A 22,783-nucleotide genomic window follows, 5' to 3' on the forward strand; every position below is an offset into this window, starting at 1 on the left:
GTTTTATCAATGTTTCTTTTACATATGTGGGTACTCTTATATTTGAGCCATAGATGTTCAGAATTTTGATATCTTCCTTGTAGATTTTTTTCTTGATGAGTATGAAGTGTCCTTTCCCATCTCTTTTTATTAAATTTGGATAAAAGACTATTTTATCAGATATTAGAATGGCTACTCCTGCTTGTTTCTGGGATCCATTTGTTTGGAGAGCCATTTTCTAGGCCTTTACCCTCAGGTAATGTCTATCTTTGTGATTTAGGTGTGTTTCTTGTATGCAACAGATTGCCAGGTCTTGTTTAAGCATCCATTCTGTTAGTCCGTGTCTTGTTATTGGAAAATTGTGTCCATTGATGTTGAGAGAGATTAATGACCAGTGGCTGTTAGATCCTTTCATTTCAATGTTGGCTGTGGTACTAAGTTTGTGTGCTTGGATGCTTTTTGTTTTAATGCCATGCCTTTAATTATTTCTTTTGTTTTCTTGAAAGGAGCTAGTTTTCTTGGGTTTTATTTTTCCTTCTAGTGTCTTCTATAATGCTGCATTTGTATGTAGGTATTGTTGAAATTTGTTTATGTCATTAAATATCTTGTTTTCTCCATCTATCTATGAGGTTGAGAGTTTTGCTGGGTGTAATAGCCTAGGCTGATATCTGTGTTCTTTTAGGGCCTGCATGATATCCATTCAGGCTTTTCTGGCTTTTATAGTCTCTGTTGAGAAGCCAGGTGGGATCTGATGGGTTTGCCATAATATGTTACTTGTTCTTTTTTCCTTGTAGCTTTTAGTATTTTGTTGTTGTTTTTGTCCCACATACTTACTCTTTTGATTATTATATGATGGCAGGATTTTCTTTTCTGGACTAATTTATTGGTTTTGTAGACCTCTTGTATTTTTATTGGCCTCTCCTTTAAGTTTGGGTAATTTTCTTCAATGATTTTGTTGAAAATACTTTCTAGACCTTGGAGGATGGAATCTTCTTTTTCCTGTATTTTTATTCTTCTTAGCTTTGTCTTTTTATGTTGTCTTGAATTTCTTGGATGGTCTGTGTCAGGAATTTTTTAGATTTAACATTTTCTTTGACAGATACACCAGTTTTTTCGATTATATATCCCACACCTGAGATTCTTCTTTCATCTTTTGATGTCTATTGTTTATGCTTACCTCTGTAGTTTCTGTTTGTTTCCCTATGTTCTTTCCATAATTTTCTCCATTTGTGTTTTTTTAATTTTTTCAAAAATAAATATGGAACAATTCACCAATTTGCAAGTCATCCTAATGGTTGGGCCTTTCTAATCCTCTCTGTATTGTTCCAATTTTGTGTATATGTGCTGCCGAAGTGAGCACCACATATTTCTTTCAAGTGTCCATTAATACAGTCATGTGTCCTTGACTTGCGAGTTTCACATTGTCACAGATTCCATTACCATTTCTTCAATGCAGAGATATGTCCTCAGTCAGTGAATTATTTTCTGTGAAAATGCTCCCTGACCAACACAAATCTTTGAACAAAAAGTGATTAATTGGGCCATTGCTTATATTTTTATAGAGACCATCACTGATGTCACATCAGCAATCAGCCATCTCGTTGTAATGCACCAAAAATTGAGAGCTTTTCATACTGAACCACAAGTGGCAAGCAGAGAGAGGGAGAATGAAAGAGTCAGAGAGAGAGAGAGCTAGAGAGACATATTCAGAAATAGAGACTGAGACCAACAGAAACAAAGATGTAAAGTGACAGAGACAGAAAGACAGACTACAATCTGTCTGGATCACTTTCATTGGCATATCAACCTCAAGGAACAACCTTTTATGATATAAATAAAAATGGAATTATATTTTTTAATATTTTTATTACTTTTTATTAATTACATTTATTCATTTTGTATCCCTCCATAACCCCCATCCACTCTCAATCCCACCTTCCCTCCATGCATGCCCATCCCCAAGTCCAATGATAGAGCCAGGTTGTCTCTCCTTGCTTCTGATTCTAGTCTATCAGATCACATCAGGAGATGTTGCATTGTTTTTCTCTTTGGCCTGGTAAGGCTACTTTCATTATCAGGATGAGGGGAACAAAGAGCAGGACAATCAGTTCATGTCAGGGGTAGTCTCTGTTCCCATTACTATGGAACCCACTTGAACACTGAACTGCCATAAGCTACATCTGTTAAGAGGTTCTAGGTTATCTCAATGTATGATATTTTGTTGGAGTATGAGTTTTAGGAAAGACCTCCACGCTCAGATTTTTTGGTTTTGTTGCTCTCCTTGTGGAGCTCCTGTCCTCTCCAGATCTTACTATTTCCTGCTTCTTTCATTAGATTCCATGCACTCTGCCCAACAGTTGGCCATATGTCTCAGCATCTGCTCTGATATTCTACAGGGCAGAGCCTTTCAGAGGCTGTGGCAGGCTCCTAACATGCTCCCTGTTTTCTTCTTCTTCTGATGTCCATCCTCTCTATGTTTCAGGATAGGGATTGAACATTTTAACCATATTCCTCCATCTTGATTAGTTTTTTTTTTCAGTGTACAGATTTTAGTAGGTTTATCCTATATTATATGTCTATATGAGAGAGTATATACTGGGTGTGTCTTTCTGCTTCTGGGATAGTTCACTCAGAATGATCCTTTCCAGTTCCCACCACAGACCTGAAAATTGCATAATTTCCTTGTTTTTATTTTTATTTTATTTTTTATAGCTGAGAAATATTCCATTGTGTAGTAGATCTACCACAATACCTGTAATCCATTTTTCAGTTGGGGGGCATTTGGGTTGTTACCAAGTTCTGGCTATTACAAATAAAGCTGCTACAAACATGGATGAGTCTATGTCCATATGGTGTACTGGATCCTCTTTTGGATATATGCCTAGTTGTGGTATAGCTGGATCTTTAAGAAGCACTATTTCTATTTGTCTGAGAAAGCATCAGACTTGTCGTACAAGTTTATGTTCCCACCAGGAGTGGAGGAGTGTTCCCCTTTGTCCACAACCTTTCCATCACTTGAGTTTTTAATCTCAGTAGAGGAATATAGGATGGCAGAGAAACACTTAACAAAATAACAATGTAATTAGCAATCACCGAAATACAAATCAAAATGACCCTGAGATTTCACCTTACACCCATCAAAATGGCTAAAATCAAGAACTCAAATGACAACACATGCTGGAGAGCAACTCATTATGTAACAAAAAATTCTAGCCATGAACTAGTGGTTATCCAACTACCTCAGACCATATGAGCTCAGGTGCCAACTCTTAGCAAGCAGTCCTGGCACTACATTTAGAGGATTTGTCTGGAGTAACATAGCAGGGAACACAGCTGCTCTTTTGTCTTAGGCATATAACATGAGCGCATCCTGTTTTATAGTATAAACTTTAGAGCTGATGATAAAGATAGACAAATAGTAACTCAAAATTGCTGGCCCTCAGACTTGTCATAGATCTAATAACCATGGCATTTTAACATATGTAAGCTTATGACAGAATCCAACCTGTTGAGGCACCAAAAAAAATTCAGTTTTTATAGGTGCAAACTATATATTTAAAAGAAAAGTTTGCCCAACTGTTGAAACTTTAATGGTACTTGCTGATGGCTCATTATCTCGTGTTGCTGCCTATACTTATAAAAGAAAAAAATATATATCTTTTCAAGTGACTAACACATCTAAGCAAATAGTAGAGTTATCTGCAGTACTGGTTATGTTATGAAGTTTTAATAAGAATTATTGAACATTCTTATAGATACTGCATATGTAATACAGTCTTTGCCTAGGTTAAAAACTGCAGGTCAAATTCAGACATCTTCTCCTGCTGAAATTTTACTTTTACAAATTCAAAATTTGATACATTTTTTTCCTTTTTTTATAGAACATTTGAGGGTTCATTCTAATTTGGCAGGACCCCTGTTTAAAGGAAATGCATTGGCAGATAAAGTCACCAAAGTGTATTGTTCACATTTAAAAAGAGACCAGGATGTCCATAATATACATCATCTTCATAGTCAAACCTTGAGACTTAAATATGAATTACCTGAGGAGCATATTACAGTCAAGGCATGCAGTACTTGTCCTCTGTTTCAGTGTGTTCCTCATTTGGGAGTTAATCCTAAAGGTTTAGCTCGAAATCAGATTTGGCAAATGGGTATTGCTCGTATTTTTGTATTTAAACATTTGAAATATGAACATATTTGCATAGATACCTATTCTGATATATTTTTGCCACTTGTCAACCAGGAATGTTATTGCTCTTTGTCTGACAGGCTTTTAAAGTTCTAGGAGTTCCTAAGCAATTTAAAACTGACAATGGAACAGGATATAGTACAAACCTTTTAAAAGATTTTGACAACGGTTTCAAATTTCTCATATAACTAAAATACCTTACAATCCTCAAGGACTAGACATGGTAGAGTATGCCAACTAAACAATTAAGATTTATTTGCAAAAAGACAAAGAAGAGGAAGATACTCCCATGGACACCAAAGAATCATCTTAATCATGTTCTTTTCATTCTGAAATTTTTAAATTTGTAAAAGCATGGTAAATCTGCAGCAGATAGATTATGGCATAGAGAAAACTTTTGCTGAAGTAGAATAGAGGGATCCTTTACAAAATCAATGGCATGGAACCCACCCTGTACTCATATGGGGAAGAGGTTCTATCTGTGTTTTCTGCAGGAAAATGATGTAGTTTAATGGTTAGCAGAATATCTGGTGGGACAAATGGATGAGGAATTTCCTCTGACAATGATAATATCAATAAAGAGCCCTCCGCTTAAGATGCTCAAGATGATTCCTTATTGAGCTTATGTTCCTAATCCACCTCTTCTACATTCAGTTTCCTGGGATGATCCAGAAGTTCGTGGTTGCTGGTTTTTCCTTGCTTTTGAAGGATCACAATTAAAACAGACTCTTAAATTTTCAGGAATAGTAAGAGGCCATCCCCTTCACTTTAGCAGAGAGAGTATTCATCAGTACAGCTTACCAGTCTCCCCTGTCCAGGTCATGGGTCAGAATGCCTATTACTCTAAAGTTGGGGTGACAGCTCAAGCCTCCCTTTGCAAGCAGGCAAAATGAAACATTGGAGGAATATTATTGTCCCTTCCTTTGGGAGTTAAGAATGACAGGCTTACATCTCCAATGAGTTACCCTCCCTGTAAGAAAGGGGATCAAATCACTTTTCCTCAACTGATGGTTCCTTGGACAAGAGGCATTGGAGAAACACCCACCATCTACCACTGGCACAATGACCCTGCCTTTACAGTCGTGGACTGGACTGGTCTTTCATTAAGCGTATTAAGAACTTGGCTTCTGGTAAAGGCAGTCAAAATTCCTTTGTTTTAGGAAAAAAGCTGTTTGTGCTAGACTTTGGAGTACATCAAATGAAAATTTACAAAACCATATATGGAAATTGGGGACTGAGTTAAGATCTAAAGGCATTCTCTGTGGGAATGCAAGTAGTTTTGCTATATTAATCAAGTATACTTCTGTTTTGGCATGTGTTAATCCTCCTTAATTACCGCTAATTTGAAACTCTGTACAAAGACATTTTAAGAACAATGATACCTATTCAATTGAATGTGGATATTACTGTCTTACTAATTGTGTTAGTGCTGATAATAATGCTCTTTCAGTATTAGTTGTTAAACAACTTGCTTTTGTTTTGATTACTGTTAGGCTTTCTTGGTATGATGAAACAGAATTTAACTGGACTCAGGTTCAGAATCACCTTGCTGGTATTTAGTCTAGCAAAAACTTGTCATTAGACATGTTAACAAAGATAAGATCCATGACATAGAATCTGCCAAGAAACCTAGATTAGAACTCACCAATACAGCCTGAGATATATTTACTAGCCTCAGGAGGCGCATTCCATACTTTGACTCTGTGCTTAAGTAGGGACTGACACTTGTGGATATGGCCAGTATGGGTTTGTTGGCCTGTGCCTGCTATCCTGCTGTGTTTCAGTTCCTTCTTCAACAACTTCAATGCATGCAACTACACTTGTCTGAATTTAAATTGAAGATCTCTAACAACCCCATTTGATGTGGAAGTAAGGTAATGACACCTAAGAGTAAAATTGTAGTTTTTCCAACCTCAGACAGAGGCTTTTAAAATCGCATCTGAGACCTTGATGACAAGTAAGAAAAAATGCACATTTCTCCAATATAAGAAAAGCTCTCCATAAAAAAGCAGGGAGAACTGAATGAGTCTGTTAACTGGAATTCTGCCTCCTAGCCATGGCAGATGTGGGTTTTATCCAAGTGCCATGTCTCAGAGACTCTCCTTGGTGGTCTCTGCAAGCAGGGTGTTCTGAGCCTGAGAAGTATATAGCAAGCATCCTGTAACCTTGGGAACCAGAGAGCAAACTAGGTGCAACCTTAAGTGATGCCTTGACAGGTGGCATATATGTGTTGCTATGGTAATATAAAGTAAAAAATAAATAGCGTGTATCTTTTGTTTTATACATATTGTTTGCACATTCAATAAACTGAGACTTGAACAGGAATCTGTCTTATCTCCATTCTGTTGTTATTAAAATATGTTGCTCTCTGCCCTCATCTAATAGATCAGTGCCATGTCCTTACATCCACAAAGATATTTCCTTCTGTATCAAATAGTATTGCATATAGAGACCAGCAGTTCAATATTATGCAGAGAGAGGTCTAAATGGGATTTTCCTATGAAATTCTCCCTCTTGTCAATGCTCTTGGATGCCTATATGAGAGGAGGCAGGAAAAGTGTCATAAGTAAAGGAAATTGAGGTCAGAAGGAGAAAAATGCCCTGAGAATCAGGACTCAAAAGAAGATGATGAAGCCAGCCTTGATGAGATATGATAAGCTAGGGTCACTGAGAAGGGGGAAGAGGACCTCATCTATCAGGGGAATTTTAGAAATTCCGAATGGATAGAAGAAGAAGGGTTGGTGGGACTAAAAGAATGAGGGGGCAGGAGAGGGGATATTATATAAACAAATCATAATAAAAAATACATAAGGAAAACTGTGATCAAGCTGAAGAAGCATACAGCTCTTCATGACTGATGCCTTATTTTTGGGGGTGGTACCAGTGTGCAGCAAAGATGAACTCAGTTTTCTTTAAGGACACATGTGCACAGCATCAGAGATACTGGACCCTAAAGAAAGTTTGTTTACTCATCTTCATGGAAACCTCAAGATTCTCTCAGATGTTGATTGGCTGGGAGAGAGAATGATGTCATGAAACCACCTCAGACAGAGGCTTTTAAAATCGCATCTGAGACCTTGATGGCAAGTAAGAAAAAATGCACATTTCTCCAATATAAGAAAAGCTCTCCATAAAAAAGCAGGGAGAACTGAATGAGTCTGTTAACTGGAATTCTGCCTCCTAGCCATGGCAGATGTGGGTTTTATCCAAGTGCCATGTCTCAGAGACTCTCCTAGAGCCCATAAGAGTGTTAAGATCCAGTTACTAAACGTCTAAGTGTACAGCCTGATTGAGAGACAAGCTGAGTAGCACTACATGCTTCAATACAGGCAGCTGAAAGCACACAAATCAGAGGTAATAGTTCTGGTTTCCTAGACTTTTAGTTCAGGAAAATTGTCACATATTTCTTTCAAGTGCTCATTAATAAAGTCACATGTCAAGGACATCAATCAAAGATTCAATTTTTTGAATGATTTTTTTTATTATTAATTACACTTTATTCATTTTGTATCCCCCATAAGCCCCACCCTCCCAAACTCAACCTTCCTCCCCTTTCTGCATGTATGCTCCTCCCCAAGTTCACTGATAAGGGAGGTCCTCTTCTCCTTCCTTCTGATCTTAGTATATCAGATCACATCAGGAATAGCTGCATTGTCTTCTTCTGTGGCCTGGTAAGGCTGCACCCCCCTCAGGGAGAGGTGATCAAAGAGCAGGCCAATCAGTTTATGTCAGAGGCACTCCCTCTTCCCATCACTATATAACCCACATGGACACTAAACTACCATGGGCTACATCTGTGCAGGGGTTCTAGGTAGTCTCCATGAATAGTCCTTGGTTGGAGTATGAGTCTCCGGGTAGTTCCTGTATTCAAATATTCCTGTTCTGTTGCTCCCCTTGTGGAGTTCCTGTCCTCTCCATCTCTTGCTATTTCCCACTTCTTACATAAAATTCCATTCACTCTGCCCATCAGTTGGCCATCAGGCTCAGCAGCTGCTTTGATAGTCTGCAGGGCAGAGGCTTTCAGAGGCCCTCTGTGGCAGGTTCCTAGGTTGTTTCTTGTTTTTCTCTTCTGGCTTTCAGAGGCCCTCTGTAGCAGGTTCCTAGGTTGTTTCCTGCTTTCTTCTTCTTCTGATGTCCATTCTCTTTGCCTTTCAGGATGGGGATTGAGAGTTTTAGTTAGGGTCTTATCTCTTGCTTAGTTTTTTTAGATGCACAGATTTTAGTGGGTTTGTAATATGTTGTATGTTTATATGCGTGGGTATATACCATGTGTGTCTTTTTGATTCTGGGATAACCCACTCAGGATGATCCTTTCCAGGTCCCACCATTTACCTGTAAATTCCATGATTTCTTTATTTTTCATTGCTGAGTAATACTCCATTGCATAGATGTACCACAGTTTCTGCATCCATTCTTCAGTTGAGGGGCATCTGGGCTGTTACCAGCTTCTGCCTATTACAAATAAAACTGCTACAAACATGGTTGAGTAAATGTACTTTTTGTGTACTTCAGCCTCTTTTGGATATATGCCTAGGAGTGGTATGGCTGGGTCTTGAGAAAGCGCTATTCCTAGTTGCCTGGATTGATTTCCAGTGTGGTTGTACAAGTTTACATTCCCACCAGCAGTGGAGGAGGGTTCCCCTTTCTCCACAACCTTTCCAGCATGTGTTGTCACTTGAGTTTTTGATCTTGGCCGTTCTCATGGGTATAAGGTGAAATCTCAGGGTTGTTTTGATTTGCATTTCCCTAATGGCTAATGAGGTTGAGCATTTCTTTAAATGGTTCTCTGCCATTCGATATTCCTCTACAGAATGTTCGCTGTTTAGCTCTGTTCCCCATTTTTTAAGTGGATTACTTGGTTTGCTGCTTTTCAGCTTCTTTAGTTCTTTATATATACTGGATATGAGTCCTCTGTCAGATAAAGAGTTGGTGAAGATTCTTTCCCAAACTGTAGGCAGTTGCTTTGTTTTGATGACAGTATAGTTTGCTTTACAGAAGATTTTCGGTTTCAGGAGGTCCCATTTGTTGATTGTTGCTCTTTGAGCCTGTGCTGTTGGTGTTCTGTTCAGGAAGTTCTCTCATGTACCAATGAGTTCTAGGGTATTCCCCACTTTTTATCTAGCCGATTTAATGTGTGTGGCTTTATGTTGAGGTCTTTGATCCACTTGGACTTCAGTTTTGTGATAAGTATGGATCTATTTTCATTTCTCTACCTGTATACATCCAGTTAGACCAGCACCATTTGTTGAAGATGCTATCTTTTTTCTATTGTATGGTTTTGGAATCTTTGTCAAAAACCAGGTGTCCATAATTGTGTGGGTTTATTTCTGTGTCTTCTGTTCCGTTCCATTGATCCACCATTCTGTTTCTATGCCAGTACTGTGCAGTTTGTATAAACTGTTGCTCTATAGTATTGCTTGAGATAAGGTATGGAGATACCTCAAGATCTTTTATTGTAGAGGATTGTTTTAGCAATTCTGGGTTTCTTTTTATTCCATACGAAGTTGAGAATTTTTCTTTCCCGGTCTGTAAAGAATTGTGTTGGCAATTTTATGGGAATTGCATTTAATGTATAGATTGCTTTTGGTAAGATGGCCATTTTAACTATGTTAATCCTGCCAAGCCATGAGCATGGGAGATCTTTCCATCTTCTCATATCTTCTTCTAATTCTTTATTCGTAGACTTGATTTTTTTTTCATACAAGTCTTTGACTTGCTTGGTTAGGGTTACACCAAGGAACTTTATGTCATTTATGGCTATTTTGAAGGGTGTTGTTTCCCTAATTTCTTTCTCAGCCCTTTTGTCTTTTGTATACAGGAGTGCTACTGATTTTTTTGAGTTAATTTTGTATCCAGCCACTTTGCTGAAGGTATTTATCAGCTGTAGGATTTCCCTGGTAGAGTTTTTGGGTTACTCATGTATACTATCATATCATCTGCAAATAATGATAATTTGATTCCTTCCTTTCCAATCTGTATCCCCTTAATCTCCTTCAACTGTCTTATTGCTCTAGCAAGGACTTCCACCAGTATGTTGAAGAGATATGGAGAGAGTGGGCAGACTTGTCTTGTCCCTGATTTCACTGGGATTGCTTTAAATTTCTCTCTGTGCAGTTTGATGTTGGCTATAGGCTTGCTGTATATCTCCTTTACTATTTTGAGATATGTGTCTTGTATCCCTGATCTCTCCAATACTTTAAACAAAAATGGATGTTGGATTTTTCAAATGGTTTTTCAGCATCTAGGGAGATTATCCTGTGTTTTTTTTTTTCTTTCAGTTTTTTAATATGGTGGATTACATTGATGTATTTCCATATATTAGACCACCCTTGCATATCTGTGATGAAGAGTACTTGGTCATAGTGGATATTATCTTTGATGTGTTCTTGGATTTTGGTTTGCAAGTATTTTGTAAAGTATTTTTGCATCAATGTTCATAAGGGAGATTGGCCTGAAATTCTCTTTCTTTGTTGAGTCTTTGTGAGGTTTACGTATCAAGGTGACTGTGGCTTCACAGGATGAGTTTGGTAATGTTCCTTCTGTTTCTATTTTGTGGAATAGTTTGAAGAGAATTGGTGTTAGCTCTTCTTTGAAGGTCTGGTAGAATTCTGCACTGAAGCCATCTGGTCCTGGGCTTTTTTTGGATGGGAGACTTTTGATGACCGCTTCAATTCCTTTGGGGGATATAGGATTATTTAATTGATTTACCTGGTCCTGATTCAGCTTTGGTAAGTCAAATCGATCAAGAAAATTGTCCATTTCATTTAGATTATCAAATTTTGTGGCATATAGACTTTTGAAGTAAGTACTGATGATTATTTGGATTTCCTCAGTGTCTGTAGTTATGCACCTCTTTTCATTTCTGATTTTGTGGATTTGGATGGTGTCTTTCTGCCTTTTAGTTAGCTTGGCTAAGGGTGTGTCGATCTTATTGATTTTCTCAAAAACCAGCTCTTGGTTTCATTGATTCTTTGAATTGTTTTATTTGTTTCGAATTGATTGATTTCAGCCCTGAGTTTGATTATTTCCAGCCATCTACTCCTTCTAGTTGTGTCTGCTTCTTCTTTTTCTTGTGTTTTTAAGTGAGACATTAAGTTGCTTGAATGAGCTGTCTCGAATTTCTTCTTGAAAGCACTTAGTGCTATGAACTTTCCTCTTAGCACTGCTTTCATTGTGTCCCACAATTTTGGGTATGTTGTGTCTTCATTTTCATTGATTTCTAGAAAGACCTTAATTTCTTTCTTTATTTCTTCCCTGACCCAGCTGTCATTTAGTAACAAGTTGTACTGTTTCCATGTGTGTGTAGGCTTTTTGCTATTTCTGTTATTGTTGAGGTCCAGCTTTATTCCATGGTGATCAGACAAGATACAAGGGATTATTTCAATCTTCTTCTATTTGTTGAGGCTTGCTTTGTGACCCACTATATTGTCTATTTTGGAGAAGGTTCTATGAGGTGCTGAGAAGAAGGTAAATTCTTTTGTGTTTGGGTGTAAAGTTCTGTAAATGTCTGTGAGGTCCATTTGATTCATGACCTCTGTCAGAGACATTGCTTTCTTGTTTAATTTCTGTTTTGTTGACCTGTCCTTTGTTGAGAGTGGGGTGTTGAAGTCTCCCACTATTACTGTATGGGGATCTATATGTGGTCTAAATTTTATCAATGTTTCTTTAACAAATGTGTGTGCTCTTGTATTTGGGGCATAGATGTTCAGGATTCTGATCTCTTCCTGGTGGAATTTTCCTTTGATGAGTGTGAAGTGTCCATCCCCATCTTTTTTTTATTAATTTTGGTTGAAAGTCTATTTTATCAGATATTAGAATAGCTACTCCTGCTTGCTTCTTGTGTCCCTTTGCTTGGATAGTCGTCTTCCAACCCATTACCCTCAGGTAATGTCTATCTTTGTGCCTTAGGTGTGTTTCTTGTATGCAACAGATTGCTGGGTTTTGTTTACACATCCATTCTATTAATATGTGTCTTTTTGTTGGAGAGTTGAGTCCATTGATGTTGAGAGAGATTAATGACCAGTGGCTGTTAGATCCCTTGATTTTGATGTTGGCTGTGTTCATAAGTTTGTGTGTTCGGTTGCTTCTTGTTTTACTGTAGTAACATTAATTATTTCCTGTGTTTTTTTGAAAGAAGCTAATTTTTTGAGGTTGTATTTTCCCTTCCAGTGTCTTCTGTAATGCTGGATTTGTGTCTAGGTATTGTTGAAATTTGTTTCGTCATTGAATATCTTGTTTTCTCTGTCTATGAGGAATGATAGCTTTGCAGGGTATAGTAGCCTGGGCTGACATCTGTGTTTTCTTAGGGTCTGCATGATATCAGTCCAGGCCCTTCTGGCTTTCATAGTCTCTGTTGAAAAATCAGGTGTGATTCTAATGCGTTTGCCATTATATGTTTTTGGCCTTTTTCCCTTGCCGCTTTTAGTATTTTTTCTTTGTTCTGTATACTTACTGTTTTGATTATTATGTGGCGGGAGGATTTTCTTTTCTGCTCAGATTTGTTTTGTGTTCTGTAGGCCTCATGTATTCTTATTGGCTTCTCCTTTAACTTGGGGAAATTTTCTTCAATGATTTTGTTGAAAATATTTTCTGGGCCTTCGAAAAAGGAGTCTTCTTTTTTCTCTATACCTATTATTCTTAGGTTTTGTCTTTTCATATTGTCTTCGATTTCTTGGAAGATCTATTTCAGGAATTTTTTGGATTTAACATTTTCTTTGACAGATACATCGATTTCTTCCTTTGTATCTTCTACTCCTGAGATTCTTCCTTCCATCTCTTGTATTATGTTGGCTATGCTTACCTCTGTAGTCCCTGTTTTCTTCCCTAAGTTCTTCCTCTCCATTATTTCCTCCATTTGTGTTTTCTTTAATTTTTCCAATTCTATCTTCAGGTCTTGAGTTGTTTTGTTTATTTGCTTCAAATAAGTAAACAAATTGTACTTTCCTGTTTATCTTTTAGTTCCTTCAACTCTGTTTCTTTTATTTCATTCAGTGCTTCAAGCATTTTCTTTCTAAGGGCCATAAACTGCTTGGCTGCAGCTTCCTCTATTTCTTTAAGGATAGCAATATTCTGTTTGAGTTCATCTTCCTCTATGTCTTTACATATTTTCTTTGTTTCCTCTGTTATCATCTTCTTAAGCATAGTTGTTAGGTCATCTTCTTGAATTTACGTTATGCTGGGGTGTCCAGGGCTACTTGTCCTTGGGTAACTGGGTTCTGGGGATGCCATATTCCTCTGTCTTTTGTTGCTTGAGCTTTTATGCTGGCCTCTACCCATTGTGCTACCTTAGGTGTTTGGGGTTATTTTCTGATGGTTCCTGGAGATCCTGTGGTGGAGAGATCCCCTTTGCAGAAAGCTGATTTTTTCTGAAGGATGCCTTCTCAGCTTTTTGGGTATAGTCCCTGGATGGATGGCATTTTTTCAGGAGTTGCTGCTGCTCACCTCAGGGATAGAGACCTGAGTGGTAACTGTGGTTTTTGTTAATTGACAGGGTTCTCCTCTCACCCAGGGAAGTCCTGATGACAGCTGCCTTGTTTCTGGGTTTCTTGCTGTAAATTTAATGATCAGCTGCTGTGACCCAGTTGGACATGTGGCGTGCAGCAACTGTTTGTGCCTGTGTCTAGAGCACAGCTGAGTGACGGCATCTTGGCCACACCGGTCTGGTAGGCTTTTTCTAGGGAAGGATTGGGTGATTTAAATCAGTACAGTTTCCTTCCTTCCCTGTGGATTCTCTGGAGACACGGACTCCCAGTCTCTTTTTTTGCCGTGGTGTGTACTGCTCAGTCTCTGCCAGCTGGCTGGCAGCAGAGACTGCCTGTGTCTAGAGCACAGCTGAGTGATGGCAGCTCAGTCTCTGTCAGCTGCCTGGCATGCAGAAATTGCCTGTGTCTGCCTTTCTGGCCTTTGGGAGCCTGGGAGTCTGCCTAAACTGGGTAATTTTCCTGAGACCTTTTCGGGGTGGGGGTGTCGGCTGAGTGCTCTGAGATCAGACCAGCTGTTTCCTTCCCTGTGTGTTTGCACCAGACAGTGAAACTCATTTGCTGGTGCCCTAGTGCCCACAGTTCTATCTCAGGTGGCAAATCAGGTGGGCAGGCAGAGCTCTGCCTAATATTCAGATTCAAATAATCAATATTTCCTAATATTGGTCCCTAGTTCTTGCTCTGGGCTGGCTCCTGGGGTGCCTGTGGAACCCGAGTCTTTTCCAGGGGATGTCTGTGTAACCTAAGGTCAGTCCCAATTGTCTCCTGCATTTTGGGGTTATCTCTCAACTGAAAATTCCAGTCTCTGATAGTTTGGTGTGCACAGTTCAGTCTGGGACCGTGACCAGAAACACTGGCTTGTGGCTCTGGGCTGGGGCTGGGGCTGGGGCTGAAGGCCAGCAGCCAAGCGTCTGGAGGAACCAGGATCTCTTCTGTGGTTTTGCCGGGTGAATTAAAAGCTGATTGATGGCTCAGTCGTTAAGAGCATTGTCTGTTCTTCCAAAGAACCCAGGTTCGATTCCCAGCACCCACATGGCAGCTTACAACTGTCTGTAACACCAATTCCAAGCGATCTGACACCTTCACACTAATGCACGTAAAATAAAAATTAAATAAGTTAAAAAAAAAGCTGATTGAATTCCCCCACCATGGGGTATCCTCTCACCTGGGAAACACAATCACTGTGTTTTATGGCCGTGAGTTCTGATTGCTGGTCACTGTGCTAATCCTGCTGTGCTGATGGTCAGAATGAGAGTCCTCCTGGAGCCGCCATCTTTCCCCACCTCCCAAAGATTCAATTTTCATTTATTAAATGCACAGGTATGTCCTCAGTTAGTGAATACTTACTGGGAAAACATTAGCTGACCAAAGAAACTCTTCGAACAAAAAAGGTTTTAATTGGCAGCTTGCTTATATTTTTACAGTCTATCCATGATGTCACATCGGCAAGCAGACAAAATGTTGTAGTCCTTCAGCAGAACTGAGAGATTTTCATACTGATCCATAAGCATCAGGCAGAGAGAGGTAGACTAGAAGATACAGAGAGAGAAAGAAATAGAAAGATCAGATATAGAGAGACTGAGACTGACAGAAACAAATATATAAAGTGACAGAAACAAAGAGACAGAGACTCCATTCTGTGTGGTCATTTTCATTTACTTACCAACCTCAAAGCATACCCTCCTATAATATAACTCCAATAGGAATTATGTTATTAGCAAGGACATAACTCCTAACCTTGCCAAAACATTTCCTCACTGTGATTCAGCATGTTAATAGATGAGATTTGAGGGAGGGAACATTGCAATTCAAATCATCAGGAAGTTGAAGAAGATGGAGGGACATATAGGGTAAAGAAATATAGTTATCCTGATACTTTGTCATTCAACATAATGACTAAAGACCAAACAACATCCTCATTCTAAAAAACAGAACTGGCATTCTCCTTTGAAGAAAATGTGAATTATTTCCACCACAGAGTATTATTCAGCTAAAAGAATGACATCAAGACATTTTTAGACAAATGGATGGAACCAGGAAAATCATCCTGGTTAAAGTAACTAAAATGAAGACAGACAAATGTGGTATGTATTTACTTATTGGGAGGTTTCCTAATATTGGGTGATAAAGTGCCAATAGGCCATGTATTGTGACCAAACAAGTCTACCAGTAGGGAGATTGGGGTGCATTTAATTGAGTTGTTGGGCCAGGTAATCCTATGGAAACTTTCAAACAACCCAGACTGTTGCTATCTCTCCTTAACTGATAGATCAGTGCCATGTTCTTCAATCCACAGAATTGTTTCCTTCTGCATCAATTGGGATTGCATATAGATTGCCACAGTCCAATATTGTACACAGAGATACCTTAAACACCCAGCCCTAAATGGGATTTTTCTATGAAATTCTCTCCTTAGAGCTCTAGGAAGCCTGGAGGAGAGGAGACAGAGAGAGTGTCATAAGTAGATAGAATTGAGGATGCAAGGAGAACAATGCCCTGAGAATTAGGCTGCAGAGGAAGATGATGCAGTCAGCCTGGATGAGACCTGATAAGCTAGTTTCATATAGAAGGACAAAGAGGACCTCCCCTCTCACAGAAGTAGAGAAAGGGCATAGGGGTAGAAAATGGAGGCTGGGTGGGACTGGAAGGAGAAGAGGGAAGGGACAGCAGAGTTCATATAAAGGTAACATCTTAATAAATCAATACATAAGAAAAATTGTGATTAAGTTGACAAAGTATAGAGCTCTTCAGGACTCATGACTTCTTGTGGGTGGTGCCAGGGTGTGGCAAGGATGAACTCAGCTTTATTTAAGGGAGTTGGCAGTGAGACTTTGATCATGTTCCAATGAGTATATGCATAAAAATACTTCACTTTATGTAATTTAAAGAAAAAAATTATTGTGACACATGGGTAGGAATTTAAACCTGTGAGTAATGGAAAAGGAGTGTAATGTAGATTATATAAATTTCCCACATAAACAATAAAATTAAAATGTTTACAACCATTTACATTGAATTTTAATGTGGAGAAATTTTACTTCTAAAGGAGGGCAGAGTTTGACTTTTAAGGCATACTTTCCAGGAACTCATTATGTAGCAGAGAATCCTAGCCATGAACTAGTGGTTACCCAGCTACCTCAAACCCCAAGAGGTCAGGTGGCACCTCTAAACAAGCAGTCCTGGTACTAACACTACATTCACATGTTTTTTTCTGGAGGACCATATAAGGGAAGACATTTGATCCTGTATCCTAGGCATATAATACAGACATATTTCTCAGTCCTAAAGGCCCAGTTTTAACTCTAAACTCCAAAACCAGGAGGTTTCTTCACTGACCACTGAAAAGGACACAGTTGAAATCCAGCTAGAACAGGCAGGGCAATACTGCTCATAGAGGGCTTGCAAAACAAGTGTGGAACAGTACCAACTGTCAAATAGTTTACTTCCCCTCAGTTCTCCTTTTACATACACCCATCTTTCTCTTTTTCAGCCAAAGCAGTCCAAGGAATTTTCTGGTCTCCTTCTCTTTTCCAGATTTTAAAGACTCAATACCCCAGAGAACCTAGACCATGCTAACCTATTATATCAATAAGAATGTCAAGGTACATTTAGTGAGTACATGAGTAACCCCTCAGGTCAAAGTCACAACCTAGAAAATTTCAGTTCCAACACCACAGTAGAAAACTACCTTGTCATTTGGTGTATTCCTCTTACTCCCACATCACTTTGAAGTTTTCCTATTTAGGAAGTTGACAATTTAAATAAATATTAAAGTTTCATTTCCTACCTGGTATTGTCACAGAGGTAAACAAGAGTAAAGGTGTGGGATATGGATAAAGGATGAGATAAAGGCTTGTTGATTTTCACAAGAAAAAGTCACATATGCACAGTATCAGAGATACTGGACACTGAGGAAAGTTTGTTTACTCATCTCCATGGAATCCTCAAGATTCTCCCAGGTGCTGATTGCCTGAGAGGCAGAATGATATCATGAAACAGGTGAAAGCCAGTAAGAGTTTCAGCAGCCAGTAATTAAGCAGGCAAAGGGGACAGCCTGCTTGAGAGATAACCTGAACAGTCCTACATGCTTCTTCTGGGAAACTGAAAGCCCAAACCCACTGATGACAGTTCTTGTGTCCAAACTCTTATTTCAGGAAAATTTTCACACATTTCTTTCAAGTGGTCATTACTGAAGTCAACTGTCCTCGACATGTGAGTTTTACATTATCACCAATTCCACTACTATTTGTTAATGCACACATATGTCCTCATTAAGTGAATTGCTTACTGTGGAAATGTTCCCCAACAAAGGCAACTCTTTGAACAAAAAACTTTTAATTGGCAGCTTGCTCATAAATTTACAGAGACCATCCGGGATCTCGTGTCACCAAACAGTCTTCTTATTGTCATCCTTCAGCAGAATAAGAGTGTTTCATAAGCCACAGTCAGAGATAGGGAAACAGAGAGACAGAGAAAGATCTAGAGAGACAGAATCAGTTGTAGAGATGGAGAACGACTGAATCAAAGATATAAATTGACAGAGACACAGAGACAAAGACTCCATTTTTTCAGGTCACTTTCATTGGCAGCTCAACCTCACAGCACACCCTCCTATAATATAACTCCAATAGGAATTATATGTAACAAGGCTATTACTCCTAACAATTCCCAGATATTTCCTTACTGGGGACTGAACATGTAAATAGATAAGCTTCAATTGGACATTGCAATTCAAATCAACAGGAAGTGGAAGAAGATAGAGGGACTTCTACTCTAAAATAACATAATTATCCTGATAGTTTGCCATTCAATACAATTATTAAAGTCCCAGCAAATTTCAAGCTCTAAAGAACAGGACTGACAATCTCCTTTGGGAAAAATGTGGAAAATTTCCATAATGCAGTATTAATCTGCTAAGAAAATGCCATCATGATATTTCAGGCAAATGGATGGAACCAGGAAAATCATTCTGGTTGAATTAACTAAAATGCAGAAAGACAAATATGGTATGTATTCACTTATTAGGATGTTTTTTAATAGTGGGGGATAAAGTTCCAATAAGCCATCTACTATGACCAAACCAGTCTTCCACTAGGGGTATAATTGAGTGGCAGTTAATTGAGTTGTTGTGCCAGGTAATCCTATGAAAATTTTCAAGCAATCCAGGCGGTTGTTTAAATATGTTGTTCTCTGTCCTCAAATGATAGATTACTACCATGTTCTTGTATACTCAGAGATGTTTCCTTCTGCATCAAATGGGATTACATACAGAGACCCACAGTCTGGTATTATGCAGAATGAGTCCTAAAACACACAGCTCTAAATGGGATTTTCCTATGAAATTCTCCCTTGCCTCAGAGCTCTGGGAAGCCTGAAGGAGAGGAGGCAGGAAGTGTGTTATAGGTACAGAAAATTGAGGACACATGGAGAACAATACCCTGAGAATCAGGCTGCAGAGAAAGATGATGCAGCTAGACTTGAAGAGACCTGATAAGCTAGGGTCAGATAGATGGGGAGGAGGACCTACACCTAACTGTGAAATAGAAAAAAAGGTATAAGGATAGATGAAGGAGGCTGGTAGGACAGGAAGAAGAATAGGGGATACAAAGTAAACAAATCTTAATAAATTAATATATAAGAAAAGCTGTTATAAAGGTTATGAACTATAGAGCTCATCAGGACTGATGCTCTTCTTGTAGGTGGTGCCAGGGAGTGTCAAGGATGAACACAATATTCTTTGAGTAACTTGACACAGAGACTGTGATCACATTTTAATTAGCATATGAAAAACAAATACTTTAATTGATGTATTTTAAATAAAAAATGTATGTGTGACACATGGGTATGTATTTTAACCTAGAGCAATGAAAATGTAGTGTAATATCTATTTTTAAAATTCCCACATAAGCAATAAAAACAGTACGTAAACAACTTTTACAATGACTTTTAACATGGAGAAAAGATTCTGGTAAAGAAGGGCAGAGTTTGACTTTGTAAGGCATGCTTTCCAGGAACTCATTATGTAGCATAGAATCCTAACCATGAACTTGTGTTTACCCAGCCTCCTGAGACCCATTGAGCTCAGTGGCACCTCTGAACAAGGAGTCCCGGCACAACACAATGTTTAGAGGGTCTGTCTGGAGGACCACAGCAGAAAACACAGCTGTTCTTGTATCCTAGGCATTTAACATGGACCATTTCTCTGTCTTGAAGGCTTAGTTTTAATTGTAAACCCCAGTACCAGGAGAGTTCCTGACTTTCCACTGAATAGGACACTATTGCCAATTTACACAAGTCAGATAATGCAATCCTTCTCATAGAGAGTTGACAACAGTAGTGTGGAACACCACCAGCTGCCAAATAGTTTATTGTCCTTCAGTACTCCTTGATATATATTTACATATATATATATTTTTTTTTAATTAATTCAACTTTATTCACTATGTATCATCCATAAGCTCATCCCTCCTTCTCTCCCAATTCCATCCTCCATCCTCCCTCTTTATGCATGGACTTTTTCCCCAAGTACACTGATAAAGGAGGTCCTCCTCTCCTTCCTTCTGATCTCAGTCTAATAGATCACATAAGGAGTGGCTGCATTGTTGTCTTCTGTGGCCTGGTAAGGCTGCTCCCTCCTCAGGGCGAGGTGATTAAAGAACAGGCCAATCAGATTGTGTCAGAAACAGTCCCTTTTCCCATTACTATATAACCCACTTGGACACTAAACTGCCATGGGCTACATCAGTGCAGGGGTTCTAGGTTATCTCCATGCATGGTACTAAGTTGGAGTATGATACTCTGAGAAGACCCCTGTGTTCAAATTTCTGGTTCTGTTGCTGTCCTTGTGGATTTCCTATCCTCTCCAGATCTTACTATTTCCCACTTTTACATAAGATTCCATACACACTCCTGAACAGTTTGCCATAAGTCTCAGCATCTGCTTTGATAATCTGCAGGGCAGAGAATTAGAGGCCCTCCATGGTGGGTTTCTAGCTTGTATCTGTTTTTCTCCTACTTCTGATATCCTTCCTCTTTGACTTTCGGGATAGGGATTGAGCGTTTTAATCAGGGTCCTCTCTTTTGATTAGTTTCTTTAGTTGTACAGACTTTAGTAGGTTTATCCTATATTACATGTCTATATGAGTGAGTATATACCATGTGTGTCTTTCTGCTTCTGGGACAGCTCACTCGGGATGATCCTTTTCAGGTCCCACCATTTACCTGCAAATCTCATGAATTCCTTGTTTTTCATTGCTGAGTAATATTCCATTGTGTAGATGTACTAAAATTTCAGCATCAACTCTTCAGTTGAGGGGCACCTGGGCTGTTTCCAGCATGTGGCTATTATAAATAAAAATGATAGAAACATGGAGGAGCAAATGTCCTTATTGTGTACTTGAGCCTCTTTTGGATATATGCCTAGAAGTGGTATGGCTGGATCTTGAGGAAGCACTATTCCTAGTTGAGAAAGCATCAGATTGATTTCCAAAATGGTTGTACACGTTTACATTCCCACCTCCACACCCTCTCCAGCATGTGTTGTCACTCGAGTTTTTCATCTTGGCCATTCTGATGGGAGTAAGGTGAAATCTCAGGGTCATTTTGGTTTTCATTTCCCTGATGGCTAATGACATTGAGCATTTATTTAAGAATTTCTCTGGAATTTTATATTCCTCTACAGAGAATTCTCTGTTTAGCTCTGTTCCCCATTTTATAATTGGAATACTTGGTTTGCTGCTTTTCAGCTTCTTTAGTTCTTTATATATTTTAGCCCTCTTTCAGATAAAGAGTTAGTGAAGATTCCTTCCTAATCTGTAGGCAGTTGCTTTGTTTTGATGATGGTGTCCTTTGCTTTACAGAAGCTTTTCAGTTTCATGTGGTCCCATTTATTAATTATTGATCTTAGAGACTGTGCTGTTGGTGTCTGTTCAGGAAGTTATCTTTTATACCAATGAGTTCTAGGGTCGTCCCAACTTTTTTTCTAACCAATATAATGTGACTGGTTTTATGTTGAAGCCTTTGATTCTCTTGGACTTTAATTTTGTTCAGGGTGATATGTATGTATCTATTTGCAATTTTCTACATGTAGACAACCAGTTAGACTTGCACCATTTGTTGAAAATGCTATCATTTTCCAGTGTATGATTTGGCATCTTTGTCAGATATCAGGTATCCATAAGTGTGTGGGTTTATTTCTGGTTTTCTATTAAATTCCATTGATCTACCATTCTGTTTCTATGCCTGTATCATGCAGTTTTTATTACTGTTACTCTGTAGTACAGATTAAGATCATGATGGAGATACCTCCAGAAGATCATTTATTGTTGAGCAAATCTGAGTTTCTTTTTTTTTTTCCATATGATGTTTAGAATGTTCTTTCAATTCTTCTGTAAATAATTTTGTTTGTAATTTAATAGGAATTGTATTGAATCTGTAGACTGGTTTTGGTAAGATGGCCATTTTTACAATGTAAATCCTGCAAAGCCGTGAGCATGGGAGATCTTTCCATCTTCTGATATATTTTTCTAATTCTTCATCAAAGTCTTGAATTTTTTTTACATACAAGTCTTTGACTGACTTGGTTAGGGTTACAGAAAGGTACTTCATGTCATTTGTGGCTTTTGGGAAAGGTGTTTTTTCCCTAATTTCTTTCTCAGCTCTTTTAGTTTTTGTATATAAGAGGGCTACTGATTTTTTTCTTTTGAGTAATTTGTATCCATCCACTTTGCTGAAGGTATTTATCAGCTATAAGAGTTCCCTGCTGGAATTTTTGTGGTCACTCAGGTATGCTATTACACCTTCTGCAAATAGTGATACTTTAACTTCTTCCTTTCTGATTTGTATCCACTTGATCTCTATCGATTGTCTTATTGTCCTAGCAAAGATTTCCAGAATTATGTTGAAGAGATATGGAGAAAGTGGGCAGCCTTGCCTTGTTCCTGATTTTAGTGGAATTGCTTTCAATGTCTCTCCCTTTAGTTTGATGTTGGCTGTAGGCATGCTGTATATGGCCTTTACTATGTTTCAGTATGTGCCTTGTGTACCTGATGTTGCCAATACTTGAAACATGAATGGATGTTGGATTTTCTCCAATGCTTTTTCATCATCTATGAAGATTATCATGTTTCTTTAT

At 38.6% G+C, this 22,783-nt stretch overlaps 1 non-coding gene across 1 annotated transcript; it reads right to left on the reverse strand.

Annotated features, from left to right (window-relative positions):
• Nucleotides 1–1,231: 1,231 nt before the first annotated feature.
• On the reverse strand, nucleotides 1,232–1,339 carry LOC132651781 (U6 spliceosomal RNA). Its single transcript, XR_009589345.1, has one exon. It is a non-coding gene; the product is annotated as a U6 spliceosomal RNA (small nuclear RNA).
• Between the last annotated feature and the right edge of the window lie 21,444 nt (nucleotides 1,340–22,783).

The sequence above is a fragment of the Meriones unguiculatus genome (genome assembly GCF_030254825.1).
Source record: "Meriones unguiculatus strain TT.TT164.6M chromosome Y unlocalized genomic scaffold, Bangor_MerUng_6.1 ChrY_unordered_Scaffold_25, whole genome shotgun sequence".
Taxonomy (NCBI): Eukaryota; Metazoa; Chordata; class Mammalia; order Rodentia; family Muridae; genus Meriones; species Meriones unguiculatus.